Here is a 17,626-nt window from a genome sequence, read left to right on the forward strand (position 1 = left end):
CAAACCTGGAAATCTGAGTCAGTGGTTAGATGTGTATACATTTTTACTCTACATTTTCACTGTACATTTTCATAGAATTAACTACAAATCAAAACCATGGATAAGATTGGAACTCAAAGTGCTTAGGTTTGGGGAGCTTACATTAATTTTTCTGGACTAACTTGGCACTTAAAGGTATTACTAGATTTTAGCATATAAAAATAGTACTTTTTAAATGGAGATTTCAGTTCTAATTTTCTTTTAATCACACTCATTTGTTTCAGTTGTGATATTGTGAATGTTTACCTGTCAGCATCTTGAATAACAGAAATATTTTACACTGGGGAAAAGTCATGATAAAAATCTTATTTTAAAACCGTGGCCTCCAAAGCAAATATAATTTAGAGAACTGTTTGAAAATCCAAATGACCTTATGTTCCCCTTGAAGTGTTCTTTTTTAAATCTGTGTTTCAAAAAGAATGGACCGATTGAAGGAAGTACTAGTAATTTCCTAAGGACTGGCTAATTAACTGATAAAATCGACTTTTCATAAATACATTGTAATAGGTGACTCGGGAAATAGAATTAACTGTTATGGCAGCCCTTGAGCCTAAAACACATTGATCTTAATCCTGTTTTAGTAGGAGATTATTCAGCTGGACTTTTTTTTTTTTTAACTACATATGAAGTTGATAGAGTAGAGGCCGGGCCTTCCTTTTGGAGAGGGTACATCATTTGGGGCCCAGTTTGGAGCAAAACTCTTGAGTTTACTTGCTTTGTGGTCATGGGCCATTTCTATTTGAAAAGGTTGTCCCAAAGTCTTTTGTTTGGTAAGAAAGTAACAGTAGGCACTTGGAAAAGGAGAGATGTGAGGGAGTCAAGGTTATCAGTTTGTCCTTTTTGAGAGCCAGAGGTTCTGAAGGTAGGAGAAGACAGAGGAGTGCTGCTGGGGGGGGGGGCGGGGGGATGTGGAGGGGAGAGGTCATTTGACTCCAGGCTACAGTGTATCTTTCAAAGTCTTTGTTAGCTAGCCCACTACCTTACCACTGAGAGGTGCTAAGTGACTTGAAATCCTTCCTGTTTTGATAGCCTCCAAGATCCTTAGACCTGGACTCTTAAGGCTCTAAGACCTAGAGTCCCCGTTTATCTAAGAGAGCCAAGTGTTCCCACAAAATCTATTTTCTCTAACATTAATTCAGTTAGGCTTATTACAGACAATGACTTTTTCTCTTCCTCTTTGATGTCTTTCTGCTCTTAGCCCTCTAATAAAACCCAGTAACCTTTCCAGTCCTTTGTGTTTGGCAAGAACTTGGGACAGGGAATTACATGTGTGTCTGCCCGGCAGACCACTGATGTAGATTCCAGAGCTAACAAAATCCTGGTATCATTCAAGAACTCACCATCTACCCCGTTTCAGCATTCTTTACTTTTATAAGATTAAGACATGGGTAGCATGATAAAGCTGGGGATTTGTATTATCTGCCATTTCTACCATCTAGGAATATCACTGTTTTAATTTCAGTCTCAGAAAAAAATGTTCGTTGGAGGGGGGGTTTGGGTGGGGTGTGTGCTTCTCTACCAAGAGACTGTCCCCTCCACATGTTACTCGAGTTTTAATGGTGGTAGAGTAGATCCAGCCTCAGAGGCTGACAGCCCCCTCTCAGGCGCACGGCTGCCCTTGAGGCAGCTTGGGCCCCATCTGTGCCCTGGCACACAGTGCTTCTCCACTCGGAATCCAAGGAGCTCGGAGTCTTGTCATGTTGCAGCTCCCAGCTCTTGGACAAGCGCCAGGCATGCTGATGCCAGTATGGGATTAGGTTGCTTTTTTAAAAATTCATTTTGTGAACTCATCAAGCTCATTTAACAGAGGCTTTGGTCGTCAGTTTCTATCATTGTCCCAGCCCTCTAAGAGGCTCAGCTTGGAGGAGAGGCCAAATACTAGGTCCCTAGTGTATATGCGGGTGGGCGCGCCTGAGAGAGAGAGAGAGAGAGAGAGAGAGAGAGTGTGTGTGTGTGTGTGTGTGTGTGTGTGTGTGTGTAACCACAATGTAAGTACTCCTTTAGGCTTGGCAAGGGAGTAGCAGCTCTTCTCAGGGAGAAGAGCCCCCACAAAGCAAATAAAGGGTGTTCCCCTGCCCAGAATGAGGAAGCATTGGTAGAAAGTTGCAGCACAGGGCACAAAGACTCCAGGGAGCAGGATAAGATCTAGCTATCAAGAGGCCAGGAGTTTGCCACTGGTCTGCAGAGCAGCCAAGACATTGAATGGAGATTCTGTGGTCAGAAAAACTATAGAGAAATTCTTCCCATGTCGCCCTCTGAGCTCACTAGCTTGGTGGGCAGGGTGGGGCAGGCAATGAGAAGAGGTAAACAGAAGATATTTGAAAATAGCCAAATATGTTATGAAAAAAAAGAACCAACCCAAGAGCTAATTTATCTCCTGGATTTGATTTTCACAAAGTAGTATGCTTTTCTTGAAATAAACTCTGGCTGTCAGACTGGCTTCATCAGATCTTCTTCAGGGTAATTATTGAAGATTTGAAAAAAATCTCTAAGAAACCAAACCAGTTTTTAGCCTTGTACTTTGCGTTGTCCTTGGAGTAGATTTCACCCGCCAACCCCAAGATATCCATGCTCTTCCCTTTTGATGTCTCATGGGCATGGGTGGGGGGGGGGGTGGGGAGGGAGGATTATAAAGCTTTCAAGCCGGATGTGAAGCGGTAAAGGAACTGTGAAGCTGTTCATAATAGGTAGCTCGCACCCTCCCCCCTCTGCAGCCAGAGAATCTAGTAGTGTCTCCAGAGACCCTCTCCCTTGGGGAGGATGCCAGGTGGCTCCCCATGTAGCTATTGGCAGTGAATGGAAAAGCAAGGAGTCTGGAAAGGCTGACTTCCATAGAGAGCTGTCCTCTAAGGCAAACCAGCTTGCCTGGGGGCAGGAGAAATACAGTGAAGTCTTTTTCTCTCAGCTGGTAGCTACAGTCAGATTCTGAACAGGGCAGCACTAGATAGTTTTCTTTTGCCTTTCCCCCTTTTGCCAGAGGGCACTTGCCGACCTTACTTGGAGCTGACTTGCACATCCTTGCAGATTTCAGCCAGGGTCTTGGCCATCTGAATCTTAGGGAGGGTGCAGAGCAGGCAGGCGCCTGCAGTGTCTGAATTTCTTACATAAACACAGCGCACTGGGCGAGCTAGCGTCCCTGTGGCGACAGCTGGGCTCTGCTCCGTCTGCCCCAGCGAGCTGAGCTGCTGAGTCCCCCTCCTGCCTGAATGGAGCATTCCAAATTGGTTGTGAATGGAGGGCGGGGCTCCCTTGCAGACTTTTTCAATGAATAACCAGACCCTATTGTGCAGCCTGTGGAAAAACAACCAACTCAAACAACACTGGGACTGTTAGAAATATGCTTGTGATTGGCAGCTTGGAGAACCTCCAAAATTAGTTTCCTTTGGCTTCCCTGCTGCTCCCTGTTCTCTGAGCCTGGGCTTAATGAGCCTGGGCTTAATGGGGTTCCAGTTTTCTTTTAAGTCCTGGCTTTAACCCTGCAACTGCCAGGCAGATGGTCTGGGCTTCTGGGGTAGGGCTGCTACTGACCAATGAGGCCACACACCCCCCCCACTTTTTTCCTCCCGTTTTACACTGGAGCTGTCCAAAGGGGCTGCTAATAGAAGAGGGTGGTTTAGCTTCCCTGGAGAGAGAGGTGTTGAGACTTGATCTGAAGATATTACCCTTTTATCTGCCACTTGCCGTGGGGCGGTGGCTTTAGCTCCCACTGAAGATTCCTGCCTGATCTTCTGCTGTCAGCTCCAGCCCGGACTCCAGGCCCGAGGATCGATGTCTGCGGCAGCGCAGAGATCTCTTGGTTAGGCGTGCATTTTGACTCGGGAATGACAAAGCTGTAATTTCCCTACTCCTTGGCCTTCTCTGTCCTGTTTAATTTCCCACTGTGGTCAGATCCATGTCATTTTAAAATGATACTTCTCGGACTGTTACTCAGCTCCAGGGGAGCCTCACTCTGGCTGTGACCCTTCCGCCCGGGCACTCGTCAAATGCCTTGCCTCCCCACGAGCATCCCAGGAAGTACCAGAAAGAACCCAGCCTCTGAGCAACCCCAAAACCAGAGCGGCCTCCTCACCCCAGATGAGGCCAGGTTCTAGGGGTACGCTTGCCTCAGTATCCACTCGAAACATCCTCCACCATCTTGGCCAACAGCTCACAGACCCACCCCGAAAGGGCTATGTGCGCTAGACCAGGGCCATGGGATAAGCATGAAAAGGACAATCAGTTAAAAAGCAAAACAAAATTTAATAATACTGATTCAGTGCAGCTTCCTCGGAGTTTTAAAGAGCTCTTGTGAGTTCCTGCTCCTCATCCTCACACCTGAAATGAGGCTGTTGGCATTTGTGTTTCACTACAAGGTTTGTTGTTGTTGTTGTTGTTTTTCTGAAGTATTTCCTTTGTTATAAATTGAGCCTGCAAGAATGTCTTCCTTTCCCTATTAAAAAAAGAACAGGCCTGGGCAGATCGTCCTTTTGTGAGAGAGTTTGAAACCTCTCAGGACGTAACCCTAGATATCAGCTGTGTAAGAGGATGCTGATATTTGTGCTTTTCTAGTGGGGCTGAGGAGGACTTCAGCTTCCAGAAACACTTTTCAGCTGAGTGCCTGGAAAGGCTTTGTGACTGCCTGAAAGGGCAATTAATGAGGGTCCTTGGTACTTTTCCCATAGAAAAGGTCGAGTGGAAGAAGGGGATGTGTCTTCTACGCGGCTGCCCCGCCCACAGGAAAGACCAGATCCTGGAATACCTACCCCAGTTGTCCTAATCAGAATCTTAATGGGGAATAACTTAGTAGGGATAGCTTCCCTGTGCCGAAGGATTCCTCAGGTCAGAAGATTTCTGCCCCTCAACTCCCTTTTCTTTTCCTTCCCTCTCCATGGGCTCTTTCTTGAGGAGTAAGGAGACAGCCGCAGAGGGCCTTAATGTCATCTCTATTTTGACAAATATTAAACTTCATCCCTGCTTCCCAATTTACATTCTTGTTAAAACGGGAAACAATCTCTCCCAAAGCAGAGAAGCCCTGTGTTCTGTTTCTCTCTGCTGCAGCTCTAGCACTGAGCTCTGCACACAGCCAGTCCTTGGTGAATGTATTCTGCACACGGTCAGTCCTTGGTGAATGTATTCTGCACACCACATTCTCTGTCAGGTTCCCTTCCCGCCCCATCTTTCAACAGCCCCCAACACCAGCTTCTAACTGCTCAGAGAAGCCGAGGATCTCAAAACCAGAGTTCTGAGAGTCCTTGGGATGACCTTAGAGATATATAGGACAAAAAACTAGTTAGGACTAGTTCTCATTTTCTGATTCCTCCTTTAAGCCCGTACACAAGCCAAGTCTTCCTAGGCTGCGTTTAGACTTCTTGCAGCTAATGCTCTGTTTCCCAGTAAGACTGCACGTGCTAGAGTCGAGTCACGGTGTAAACACCCTTGACACGTTTGCCGAGTTTCTGCTTTTAGGAGAAGGAGGGCCATAAATAGAGGAATGGTTCTCAGAGAAGCTGATTTCCCTAATTTCTCTAGAGTTTGGGTTTTCTCCTGTCAGATTTTTAAGTTTGAAGTCAAAGATAAAATTTTCCACCGTGCTTAAGTCCTGTTTCAAGTATCATTAACACTTTCCTTAAACGCTAGTTCAGATGAGAATCATGTAAATTGGGAATAAATTATAGGAAGGATGTTAAAGAAAGTGTAGTTTTGCGGGTTTTTTTCCCCATTCAGGAAAAATGCCCTGTTTCCCCTTTTCTTGACGGTGTGGGCCCCCTTGTGAGCAGCCCTTCATGGTAAAATCTGTGGTTGACGTAAGGCCCACAGGAGAGGAAACCATCCTGTCATCTCTACTGCAGAGGCTCTCTTCAGACCTGTTTCTCACAAGTGAAAATCAAACAAATAGTTGTCTATCACATTGGTGAAAGTTGAATATTGAAATTCTTTGGGCAGCTCCCCCAGGAAAGGAATTAGGATGAATAATGCTCAAATTTTCCTTTTGTGGTAAGCAGGCCAGTAAGTCACCGTTTCATCCTACTAGTCTCTTTAAGCTTGAAAGTAACCAGTCGCCCCAGGTGGAAACCAGCTCTCCAGGCTGTGGGTCTAAAAAGCCCCACCCGGTGGTAGTCGAAATGGGATGTTCATTCAAAGCCAGGGGAACCACTTATTTTTATCTTGACTCTCCTCTGAGTCAGCTCTGTACACTCGCACAAGCCTTTTCCTTGACTGTCACATGCTCTGGTTTCTCCAATCGCCCAAAATTTGGGGATGTGACACATTGATGCAATTAGATATATGCATTCTGTACAAAATATTTTGGTGGAAGAGCCCCATCTTAGTTAATACACAAGCCTTACCTCAGTCAGGGTGGGGCCGGTTCTTTTCGAAGCTTGCCCTCTCTCTTTTTTTTTTTTTTTAAAGATTTTATTTATTTATTTGACAGAGAGCGAGAGAGGGAACACAAGCAGAGGGAGAGGGAGAAGCAGGCTCTCCACTGAGCAGGGAGCCCGATGCAGGGCTCGATCCCAGGATCCTGGGATCATAACCTGAGCCGAAGGCAGACGCAGGCTGAGCCACCCAGGCACCCTGCTTGTCCTCTCTTTAATTTCTAGCTCTTCTATTCAAGGCTTCTGGGTTTCCATTTTCAAATTCTAAAGTAATAATCCTAAGTTGTTAGGATAAATGAGTCCTTTGAAGAAAAGAAACTGCACAGATCCGAGCCGTTTCAAAAATAATACTGAGGTGTGGAGAGTGTGAACTTGAGGTAAATCTGAAACTAGTTCATCTGGGTCAGAAGGAAAAAAAAAAAACAAACACCTCTCTGCTACCGTTGGCATTAAATTACCTTCCCAATTTGATAACAGCGGTTTTCTGTTTGGAAACGACTACTTGAAAGATTTGCGATTTTGTACCGAGAACAAGAAGGAGCTGTTCTGGGATAGACACTTTTTCTTACCCACACTTCCGCATCTGTGAGTCAGGACATCCCTGATTCAGTACCGATGTCCAAAGTGGGTCCCTCTTACTAACACGACCACTTCTTTCAAGGAGGATCCATACAAAGACTCTCTTTCCTTCTATTTTAGCCAGACTTGGAATAGAAACCTTCAAAAATCACCAGTGTCATTCTTGTTAGTACTGATAAAGTTTAAAGAAAGGGCAAGGTCAGTATCCCTAATTCTATTTAGCAACTGGTCCTCTTACTTGATGACCGAGGAAAGACATGACCAGCCAACTTTTTTACCCTGGCAAACTTGCCACTGGACCATAGGTCAGCCCGTGAGGACTCTTGCTCCTAAGGCCTACAACAGGCCGGTTATTACCCTGAGCTCTTCCCAGAGCCCACACTGCCTTTGAAGGTGGGGGGCACTTTCCAGCCCCTTGTAACAGAAGAGGCAAATAGCCGTGAGGACCACTTTGGCTCTTCCTAGTGAAAGCTCTCCCCATCCCCCCAACTGTCTCTCCTTTAGAACCTGGATGTCATCCTTGGCTTGGATCACATTTTCTCCTCTCTGGAGGGGAAATAAAGAGGTAGGGAAAGCCTTGAGCCCCCCCAGAGGTGGGGGTGCCCCCCCATATTCTGAGTGGTCAGCTTGCATGGTAATATCCCACCTTTTGGGTTGCAGTTGTGCATTACACAGTGACCTCCCAAACTGATTTTCATGGGCAAAATTGAGTTTTTCATCTTTTGACCAAGAGTATTCCAGCTGGTGATTTGATTCTGGGATACCGTGTGCGAGTTCTGCCGGCCAGCTGCTGCCATTGCTGGAAGAGACTGGGGGTGGGGGGGGAGGAAATTTTTTGTGGGATGTTGTAATCATGGCTCTGAGCCTAGCAGAGGCAAACCTCCAAATCATCCCATTCCCCTCCCCATTATGTGAAGTCACTAGATGATACAAACATTATAGTTCAAATAATATGATCCCAGCAGTGTAAGAATACCCCCGATAAAGCCCTTTCCTGTAAAGTATGACCCCTTGTCAGGTCAATCACAGAGAAATGTAAATCCTTTTGTAAGTGTAAAACCACCAGTTTTTATCTTTTCCTGCTTTTACCCTTGCCAGAAGGGCTTTGTTGGGAGTTCTAACAGAAGCTTCCACCCGGGGGCCCCTTGAGCTGGAACTGCAGATGTGCTTTGGCATCTTTGAAGCTGGATTTCTCTGTTGTTGAATCTGTGTCCTGTCATATATTCCACATTCCAGGGAGCAGTAAGGACATAAAATGCCATAACACCGGCCCTATACAAGACAAAATTTAGAAACACTTTACTTTCCAGAGCCAGGGTGAGCGCTGCAGCCTCTTGTCGTTGATCCAACAGCAACCCTATAAACAGCCAGCATTTCCCCAGAGAAAGCAATGTTCTGCGAGCTCAGTATGTATCTATGGCCCAGCCTAGACCCATGTTGCTGTCAGCTCCAGTCCATAGCAGAGATTTAGGGCTATCCCAGGTAAACAGAAGATGGAGAGGCTTACAGAGCATGGTTTCATGGTTTTAACTGCTTCATGGTATCAACTCCGTTGTCTAATTTAAAACCTAGGTGGGAGAAATTCTATCAATAACTCTCATTCCTGTATCCTGGGAGGAATTCTCCTGCCTTTGCAGGTAGCCACTTAGAGATATTTCAGATACCACTTTCCACTAATGCTATATTTATACATTTTCAAAGTTGGGCCAGTGCTTTTCTAAGCTCCTTTTCTTCCCTTTAATTTCTAACTCTTGTATTCAAGGCCTCTGGGTTGCCATTTTCAGAAGTCTGAAGTAATCTTCTGATGTCCCCGCTAACCCTGTTTTTCCGCCGCCCCCTTTGTGAATTGAGAGTGGTCTCTCTGGAGATGTAGTCTCCACACCATCTTTCAAGTAAGTGCCTCTCATGTTTAATAGGAGCTCACCAATGTGAATCCCTGGGCTTGCATCCCAAAAAAGTTGCCAGCTCTTAATTTCCAAATACTTGGTGTAACCTCATCTATCTTACGGGCGAAAAAGGGTATCTTCTTCCCTCACTTCTTTTCCTTGAGCAAGACCTGCTGTGGTTTCACTGGTTATTCTTTTGCTCTGGTATTCCCCGACCATGTTCATGCAGGGTCAGATGACTTGAATCTCACTTTTGGATGATCCTTTCTGAATACCAGTGTAACCCCAACCCTATTTGTTGGATCTGCTTTTTCCCATAGTCCATGTCATGATGGCAAGGTCAAAGTCCTTTTTTTTTTTTTGAACTTATTATATTACCCCAAGTTTCTAGCTCTCAATCATGAAAAATAGAGTGGGGGTTTTGGGGGTTTTTTTTTGTTTTTGTTTTTGTTTTTTTTTTGTCCACACACTAATTCCTGAAGCCTCTCTTTTGCTGACTGTAGGTTTTTCCCACTGCATAGAAGAAATCTGATTCCTGAAGCCAGATGTTCCGGGAACTAGCTTTATCAGTTCCTAATTTGGCTCTTGTGATATTTATCGTACAGAAGATAATATTGGCCATATAGGAAGGGCTTCTAGAATTGTTAATTGATGAATTATGCTACCTCATGGTTGATTCTGTACCCTGGGGCCCATAAATATACCACCAGGGTGATGATACTCAGTCCTCTCGTCCCTGACTAGCAACAGGACAAGTAGTAAAAAATAACCTGGAGTAATCAACACCATAACCCCCCCACCACCACCATGATTAATCACCAATCTAAAGTCCTAAATATTGCCACCGTGCCAATCCTAAAGAGAACTTTCCTTGTACCTACTGATACCAGATTCTATCCCAGGGAGGAAGCCTTGCTTTCTTCATGTAGGACTTTGCCCAGGACAAATGAAACTATTCTTGCTGAGATTGCAGAAAGAGTCTGCCCTGAAGTAGTGTATGTTCACCTAGGTGTTGTCTGCTTCAGATTGTTTGTCACATCTCCCATGAGTTGTGTAGAGAGCTTTCATTCCACACCAGAGTCCTACTGCTTGCTATGTTTTGGGAATCTTTGATTCCCAAAACATAAATGCACAGGGGATTCTCCAAGCCAGCATACTTTTAAAACACAATTTAGGGCTTTAGTCCGCATCCCGTTCTAATCTAGCCAGGTAAGCTAGGTTGGTCCAGTTGAGGCCTTCAGAAACTCTTGTGCCTTTTTTCCCTAAGGCTCAGAGCACCAAAAGCCAAGGCCACCCATTTCAAGCTGCTTCTTCTGGCTCTGCTCAGCCTTTATGGACAGAAGGAGCCAAACCAGCTGCTTAGAGAGGAAAAAAACAAAGGAGAACCTCAAGGAAGAGGACTGTAATTCTTTTTTATTTTGCCAACCTTCACAGATTGGTGATGACTACATTGTGTCCTCTTGAGGACTCTGGGGATAAAATCTAAGGAGTTGTCCAGCTGTTCTGGTAATGTTCTAAACCTGTTGTGCACATATATTTACAAGGGGTAGACATTCCCCATCTTTTTCCAAGAATGCTTTGTGGTCTTGAGTTGGGCATATGTTTTAGTTTCTGTTACGTGTGTATTGATATGTATGTGGAATTACTGATAGATTTTACTTTTATTAATATTTTTTACTTGTGTAATTACTGTCTTTTTACCCAGGCAATGGTAAAGGTGGCCATGGGCCATACTCCTGTTGATAGCAGTGGCGATTTTCATTTTGCCCTCTCTTGGGTGTTCCTTTCTCCTTTCTAAGTGGACCAGGGCCAAAAAAGTATTTGAGAACCACAGGCTTAGATGTTAGAATGTGACCAACATTTGCCTTTGTGTAATTTTAGTTCCTGGGGTTGTATTATCCAAACATGGTAAAGGATAAACAGGATAGTATCCTTCCAATTTGGTAATGGGCCAGGTTTTAAAGTTCTTAGCACATCTACTTTTGACCTGTTAGTCAACCATAAGACAAAGGCTTTTTTTTTTCTCCAAGTATCTCAGAGGAGATGGACTATAATATCTGTCTTACTGATTTATTTTTATTTTATTATTTTTTATTTATTTATTTTTAATTTTATTGTGTTATGTTAGTCACCATACAATACATCATTGGTTTTTGATGTGGTGATCCACGATCCATTGTTTTCATATAACCCCCAGTGCTCCATGCAGAACGTGCCCTCCTTAATACCCATCACCGGGCTAACCAATCCCCCCTCCCCCCTCCCCTCTAAAACCCTGTTTGTTTCTCAGAGTCTATAGTTTCTCATGGTTCATCTCTCCCTCCAATTCCCCCTCCCCATTTTTCCTTTCCTTCTCCTAATGTCCTCCATGTTATTCCTTATGTTCCACAAATAAGTGAAACCATATGATAATTGACTTTCTCTGCTTGACTTATTTCACTTAGCATAATCTCCTACAGTCTCATCCATGTTGATGTAAAAGTTGGGTAGTCATCTTTTCTGATGGCTGAGTAATATTCCATTGTATATATGGACCACATCTTCTTTATCCATTCATCTGTTGAAGGGCATCTCGGCTCTTTCCACAGTTTGGCTATTGCGGACATTGCTGCTATGAACATTGGGGTGCATATGGCCCTTCTTTTCACTACATCTGTGTCTTTGGGGTAAATACCCAGTAGTGCAATTGCTGGGTCATAGGGTAGCTCTATTTTTAAATTTTTGAGGAACCTCCTCACTGTTTTCCAGAGTGGCTGTACCAACTTGCATTCCCACCAACAGTGTAAGAGGGTTCCCCTTTCTCCACAACCTCTCCAACATTTGTTTCTTTCCCCGTCCATTTTTGCCATTCTAACTGGTGTAAGGTGGTATCTCAATGTGGTTTTAATTTGGATTTCCCTAATGGCTAATGATGATGAACATTTTTTCATGTGTCTGTTAGCCATTTGTATGTCTTCTTCAGAGAAGTGTCTTTTCATATCTTCTGCCCACTTTTTGACTTGATTATTTGTCTTTTGGGTGTTGAGTTTGAGAAGTTCTTTATAGATCTTGGATACTAGCCCTTTATCTGTAGTGTCATTTTTTATTTTTTTAAAGATTTCTTTATTAGAGAGCACACGGTGGGGAGGGGCAGAGGCCAAGGGAAAGAGAGAATCCCAAACAGACTCCCCACTGAGCATGGAGCCCAACATGGGGCTTGATCTCCTGACCCTGAGATCATGACCTGAGCCAAAATCAAGAGTCAGACACTCATTCGACTAACCCACCCAGGCACCCCCGTGTTGATTGATTTTTAAAACATATTCCTACATTTGCTTCATTTCTCTGTGTATAGATTATTTTTTTCTTTCTGAACCATTGAAAAGCAAGTTGCAGACATGATATTTTACCCCCAAATACTTTAGGGTGTGCATCTCCAAAGATTAAGGCTATTCTACATAGCCTAGGAAAATTAACTTTTATACAGTAATATTCAGAATTCCCCAGTTGTTGCCCAAATGTCTTATGATATTTCACCCCCAAATACTTCAGTGTGCATCTCCAAAGATTAAGGATATTCTACATAGCCTAGGAAAATTAACTTTTATACAGTAATATTCAGAATTCCCCAGTTGTCCCCCAAATGTATTTTATAGCTGATATTAATATTATTTTGATCTAGGATTCAATTAAGAATCCCATATTGCATTTCTTGTTGTCTTTTATCTTCTTTATAACACTCTGTCTTTTTTTTGCCCCATAACATTGACCTTTTTTTGAAGGGTCCTAGACAGTTGTTTTGGGGGGGTACATTTTTTTTTTAAGATTTTATTTATTTGAAAGAAAGAGAACACAGGTGTGTTGTGTGCATAAGTAGGGGGAAGGGTGGAGGGAGAGGGAGAGAGAATCTGAAGCAGACTCCATGCTAAGCGTGGAACCCAACACGGGGCTCGATGTCACGAGAGATCAGGACCTGAGCCGAAAACAAGAGTTGGATGCTCAACCAACTGAGCCGCCCAAGTCCCCCTGGGGGGTACATTTTTAAAGGATACATAGCAATGCAAACAACACACAAAAATGCTGGCCTTAGGCCCAGAAATGTCCTATGTTGCTGATTCCCTTACTCTTATATCCATGTTATTGCATTGACCTTAAAATACTAGTGTAAAAGAACAGAGTCAGATTTAGATATTTGGGTCGGAGATAGTTTTTGCATGTTTGAGGAGAGGGCTTTTGAGGGAAGCATTCAAATTTTTTTAGCACAGCTTACTAAATAGTTCATTTTACTATTTATGGATGATTTTTCACTATATTCAATTTTTAAATTTATGCTTAGCAAGGTTGGCTGTGTCAGATATTAAAGAAAACGGCGCATTCTCCCATACCTCCTCCAATTCTGCTTTTAGAACTTGTGCCCCCTAACTACATTTGATAACACTTCAGATTTTTATTTTTGGAAACTGTTGCCAGGCAGAATTAATGTTAACTGTTCAAATGGGTTTGAGCATGTTTCTTACTTGGTTTGGAAATCCAAAAGGCATCTCCTTTTCCAGATGCTCTTTTTAAGTGCCAGAACCTATCCACTTACTTTATCTATCTCCCTTGAACCTTCTTGGTTCCCAGAACAGAGTATCATCACCTGTCCCTGTCATTCACTAGTACTGCTATAGCACTTACAAAGACTATTAAGACATTAGGAATATATTTTATGCTTGAAATGAATTTTTAATCTACTCAACCCTAAAATAAAGACCTATTTCTGACCTCTTCTGGTAATATGGTAGAACTTAAAAAATAAGCCTCATTCTATCTACTTCTTTTTTCTTACTAACTGGCTATTTGCACTTTGTCTCAAAATTTGTCCAAAAAAGGTCAGAGCTAAGGAAAGGCAGCAGTATATTGGAAAGTAGGCCTGTTGGCTTTGTTGTGCTCTTCAAACCACAAGTCCCAAGGGACACTACATCTGGTGACTTAAAGCCCTTTGGTCTTTGCTAGTGGGGTACTCTGACAAGTTAAGAATACATGAGGAGAGAAGAGGTCACACCTGCTCTTTCTGGGTGGCTTGTTTGGTTCTATTTTGCATCATGTTTATATTCACATGTCCTTCTGCTTGATGGTTTTTCCCCCTGCCTTCTTTCCTCATGCTCTACTCACTGCCATAACCAAAGAACAGTATGGGCAGATGTCTTGGGCTCTCCTGCCCCCCACTCTTGAACTAAACAGTACATATTTCCTTACTCTGGAGGGAAATGAGATGAGATGGTAGTGGCCTAAGAGAGGAACAGTGCCCAAAGCTGGGGCAAAGGGAATAGTAAAGCTCAAGAATAGACCTTCACTGTAGGAATATCACTCTGGAATCTCAAGAAGTCTCTTACCATGACTACATACATTCCACGTTCAGAAGTGCTGTGAGAGGCTCTAGAGACATAAGCTTGGGCCACCTAGACATAGCCTCATGGACATGCCATTTGGAGGCAGGTGTTGGTGTTCTGGTCAACTTCCATCATAAGACACAACTTTCCATGTAAAGTAAGAAGGTCATGGCTGTTGAGTGTGACCAAATAAGGTCCTCTCCCGAGGGCAGGCCCGCACAGCTGATTTGGGAAAGATGAGTCTGCCCCAGATGAAGGTACTGAAACTGAAGAAGGAGGGAGGAAAACTCCAAAACAACCTGAGCCACAACCACTGGGGGAAAGTAGGCAAAGCCTGTGTGTAAAGCGAAAGAAATAACGACGGGCTTAGTCTTTCTCCCGCTCAGACTGCAGTGTCACTGATCAGCAATTTCTTTAACACTCAGCAGCTACATAAATGTTATATGTATGCACAACAAAGTTAGTGGCAAATTGAAACTTTGATGATTATGGGAACACCCCAGGAAAGCCTTATTAGAGGAGGTGGGTTTTGTCTTAGTAAAAAAAAAATTCCTTTTAAATCGAACTGTCGTTCATCATAACATTCAACAAAAGGGTTTTCCTTTGTTTTGATCGTATGTGCTGTAATAGCCAGCAGGGGCATGGGGTAGCTGCCTTGGACAGAGTCCACAAGCCTGGACTTGTGTGCAGGAAACAGATTTTGTCAGCAGAGGGAATTATCATTTCTCTTGAATGGGCCAGTTTGTCTGTTTTTTCTATTTCAAAACAATTGGGGTTCTTTGGAAGACTATTTCTATACCATCACAGAAGAAAGATTTTCTAAAATTTGAGAAATCTTAATAAGTATTAACTCAGGAATCCTGTTTAACTGGGCTGCTTGCTTTAAAAACGAGAAACCTGTGCTCCCTTCAGCAGCACATATACTAAAATTGGAACGATACAGAGAAGATTAGCATGGTTCCTGCACAAGGATGACACGCAAATTCGTGAAGCGTTCCATATTTTTCCTAAAATAACTCTGTATGTTAACAATACTGGAATTAAAATAAAAAACTTAATACAAGAAAAGAGAAACTTTTAATTGATATAATGTATAGCAGTTGTTAAGGGTACAACTTGACAAACTGTACAAGCATTTAGATCAAGACCCAGAACTTATCAGAGTACAAGAAGATTCCTTGTGCCCCCTGAACAGGCACTACCCTCAGGGTAAGCTCCAGTCTGACATTAAACACCATATATTAGTTTCCTGTCCTTTTGAATGTTACCTAAGTGGATTCACACAGTATGTACTCTTTTGTGTCTGGCTTTTACTCAGCATATTTGTGAAATTTCCGTGTTGTTCAATGTAATTGTAATTTCTTTATTCTCATTTCTGTGTAGTGCTGAGATTTAGTTTGGGGTTGCATCGAGCCAAATTTGGGCAGAATTGATATCTCTATAATGTTAAGCTTTCTAACCCATGAATATGATATATCCTTCCATATATTGAGAGTTCTTTAATGTTCTTGTGTTTTGTAGTTCTCGGTTTAAGCATCTTATATGTCTTTTATCAGATGTGTTCCTAGGTATTTGATGTCATATGTTGCTATTGTAAATTTTTTAAAATTTCACATGTATACAGAAATGATTCTTTTTTATATTAGGCTTGTAGCCATTGATCTTGGTAAATTAGCTTATTGATTCCTATATTTTGAGGATACTTTTATACCTTCTACATACCAAATCAGGCCATCTTTGAATAATGACAGTTGTATTTCTTCCTTTCTAATCCATTTGCTTTTTATTTATTTTTTTCTTGACTTATTGCATTGGCTAGGATCAGGCCTGATTTTTTAAATTAATTAATTTATTTATTTATTTATTTATCAGAGAGAAAGAGCACAAGCAGGGGGAGCAGCAGACAGAGGGAGAGGGAGAAGCAGGCTCCCCCTGAGCAAGGAGCCAGATGCGGGACTTGATCCCAGGACCCTGGGATCATGCCCTGAGCCAACAGCTGACACTTAACCGACTGAGCCACCCAGGAGTCCCTCAGGCCTGATTTTTGTGTCAGATAGAAAAATCTCCCAAGGAGTTCCCTAATAAGAAAACCAACTATAAAGTTAAGTTGGTTGATCTGTGAACATAAGATCTAGATTTAAAATGGTGTTATGGTGGTCTACAAAGCAATATATTATACTTTGTGGTACACGACCACAGATACAGACTTAAATCTGGTCAGACAGGCATCCTTGTCTTTCCTACCCCTAACAAGCAGAGACTCTCATACGTATTTGTGTAAGGATCCTTAACAGAGTTCTTGAAGTTCAGTAAGAGTCCAGACAGCTCACTCAAAGTGTTCTTGTCTCACAGGTGGCATTGAGAGGGAATTGTCTAGAAGCACTTTCAGGAGAGGCAGGGCATTTAGAGAGAGAGATGATATCCATGGCAATAATGTGGGATCTGGCCAGTCAGTGACTGGCTGTGGAAGATACCAGCTCTTCAAACTCCTATAGCTGTCTTAATAAGCAGAAGATATTGGTCAGCTGGATTATAGAAGGGAGGGGAGATCTTTTAGGGGAATAGAAGGCAAGGACTGATAAGAAGTAAAGGCTACTGGAGTCAAGAGATGTTGGTTGCCAGTAGGAGTGAAAGAGGGATCCTGGGCATTTTGGTGGCCTAGGGACAGGAAAGGTGGGAGTCGGGTGGATGCAGGTGTATCAGGTGTGCTTCCAGCTGGAGAGTGCTGAGTAAACATGAGGATACAGACCCTGAGAGCTGGCAAAAAGTATTCTTCCACTCTCTTCTCTGGTGTTGTCTTTCTTCTCCATCTTTCCCTATTTCTTTTAATGCCTTTTTAATTTAGTCTTTTTCTCTCAGATTCTCTCAGGAGGCAATGTGATAGAATCACTAAGCACTGTTTAGGTAGGAATCTTGACCACTTACAGGTATGAGACTGTGCCAGATTACTTACCTTTTCGAGACTGGGTTTTCTGTCCTATGAGAAGGGGATACTAGAAGTAGCTTTCTCATTGGGTTGGGAAGATGGACTAAAATAATGTATGCTAGAGCAACTTGTCACAAAGTAAATGCTAAGGGTTCTGTCTGGCTGCCTCTTTCTTGTCTGTCTACCTTGTTGTTTTCCAGAGGTCTTAGTTTTTATTCATTTTTTTCTTTGTTCTAGAGTACTTTCAACCAGGTGTAATGTGATACTTTTGTTGTTTTGTTAAAAAAAAAAAGGTTTATGTCCTCTATTTTTAGTGTACAAAGTGGGTGAGTGAAATGTCTCCCATTTCTGTCAGTGCAGTAGATTACCGAAATGACAGAAGCACTTGATTTCTGTCCCCTCTAATAGCAGCTCCAAGACCTTGAGCAATTACTTTAATTCCTTTGGGCCTCACGGTCCTTATAAATGTAGGGTCCTGAATGAAGAGGA

General features: G+C 42.9%; 1 protein-coding gene and 1 non-coding gene across 3 annotated transcripts in view; both read left to right on the plus strand.

Annotated features, from left to right (window-relative positions):
* ETV5 (ETS variant transcription factor 5) overlaps positions 1-17,626 on the plus strand; it is a 58,938-nt gene that overhangs the window by 7,333 nt on the left and 33,979 nt on the right. The gene's annotated exons all lie outside the window — the stretch shown is intronic.
* On the plus strand, positions 15,111-15,217 carry LOC118519314 (U6 spliceosomal RNA). The gene has a single exon (XR_004909098.1). It is a non-coding gene; the product is annotated as a U6 spliceosomal RNA (small nuclear RNA).

This window comes from Halichoerus grypus, chromosome 1, assembly GCF_964656455.1.
Source record: "Halichoerus grypus chromosome 1, mHalGry1.hap1.1, whole genome shotgun sequence".
NCBI lineage: Eukaryota > Metazoa > Chordata > Mammalia > Carnivora > Phocidae > Halichoerus > Halichoerus grypus.